Source organism: Propithecus coquereli, unplaced genomic scaffold (assembly GCF_000956105.1).
Source record: "Propithecus coquereli isolate 6110/MARCELLA unplaced genomic scaffold, Pcoq_1.0 Scaffold44, whole genome shotgun sequence".
NCBI lineage: Eukaryota > Metazoa > Chordata > Mammalia > Primates > Indriidae > Propithecus > Propithecus coquereli.
Window position 1 is genome coordinate 125,202 of NW_012150174.1, and position 1,940 is coordinate 127,141.

Consider the following 1,940-nt stretch of genomic DNA (forward strand, 5'->3'; position numbering starts at 1 on the left):
CTATTTGGAAAACTCAATAAGTTCAAATATACTATTGGAACTAATTATTGCATATTTAATTTTCTACTTTTTAATAATAGGTTATTAAGTATGAAATGTCCTATTTCCTTAAGTATTAAGTTTGACAGTTGGTATCGCTGATATTTCAGTTTGATACTTTTTGTTTTATGTTTATTGTGAAGGTACATCCTCAGTCTTTCAAATGCATGTTTGGCTTGTGATTATCTTTCAGATTTTTTTTACAGCAATTTTTGTGACACCATGGGTAAGTCAAAAATCCGTGTTATTTTTGAACATGAGTTCTATCATGAAACCAATGCAGTACAGACAGCTCAAAATATCAATGATGTGTTTGGGAAGGGTGTGGCTATTGAACACACAGTACGTTGATGGTTTGAGAAGTTCCATTCTGGTGATTTTTAATCTTGAAAATAAGCCACATGGGTAACCTGAGACCAAGGTGCATAATGATGAGCTGAAAGCTATAGTGGAAGTGAATCCATCTCAACCTACGTGTGAATTAGTGGCAAGGTTTGATGTTACTATTCCAACAATATTGGATCGTTTGAAACAAATGGGAAAGGTAAAGAAAATGGATGGATAGCTTCCACATGAATTAAACGAGCATCAGAAGAGAAATCATCTCGAAGCTTGCCTTTCTTTGCTGTCACGACATCAAGGTGAATCATTTCTACACTGTGTTTTTATGTGTGATGAAAAATGGATTCTCTTTGACAATTGCAACCATTCAGCACAATGGTTGGATAAAAATGAAGTGCCAAAACACAGTTCAAAACTGAATATTCATCAAAAAAAGCTAATGGTGTCTGATGGTCTAGCACTGGTGTTATTCACTATGATTTCATGAAACCTGGTCAACTGATAACAGCAGATGTCTACTACAACCAATTAGACGAAATAGTGAGGATGCTTGTGATTAAGCAGCCGAGATTGGTCAATAAAGACAGGTCAATCCTCTTGCAAGACAACACTGGACCACATGTCGCACAAACAATGCTGCTCAAACTACAGAGGCTGGACTTGGAAACTCTCTGTCATCCACTGTATTCACCAGACCTTGCACCAACTGACTACCACTTCTTCTAGGTTTTGGACCATTTCTTGCAAGAAAAAATATTCAATTCTCAACAAGTTATGGAAAATGCCTTTCATAATTTCATCGCCACTCACTCTCCAGGCTTCTTCACTGCTGGCATAAACAAGCTACCATTAAGATGGCAAAACTGTGTTGATAGTTTAGGCTCATACTTTGATTAATTGTACTGCTTCTTGTTTGAGATATAATAAACTACACTTTTGATTGGACATTTCATATTTAATGATCTAATAAAAATCTATGAATAGAATGCCATGGAACAACAGCATCAGTTGGAAAATGTAATGAAAACACAGGTGCTGCAGTAATGATAAGAACAATAACATAATTCTTTGGACAACTCAAAATAGTAGGATCTGTTAAAATAACTATAAAACTCTACTGAAGAACATAAATGAAAACTTGAATAAATTGTAAGAACTAGCTTGTCCATCAATGATAAAGCTGAGTATTATAAAAATGTAAATTCTTGTCAGATTAATCTATAAATAAAATGAAATTTCAATAAAAGTTCCAATTCATGTTTTAAACTCGAATATGATTTTAAGCATATCCAGAATATTAAGGTGTGAGAACAGTCTAGAACATTTTCAAAAAGTATTGTAATGGGTGTGATGGGCACAGTGCTTGTTAAGATCTTGATTGGTTACATGACTTTACACATTTGTGCTTACCAAACTATACATCTAAAAGGGGTATATTTTGCTGTATATAAGTTATACCTCAGCAAGCCTGACTTATAAAAATAATATTGATATACACAATGTTCACTCAAAGCATGCAATAGGTGTTAAATGTGAGAAATTGCTATTTTACTCATAAT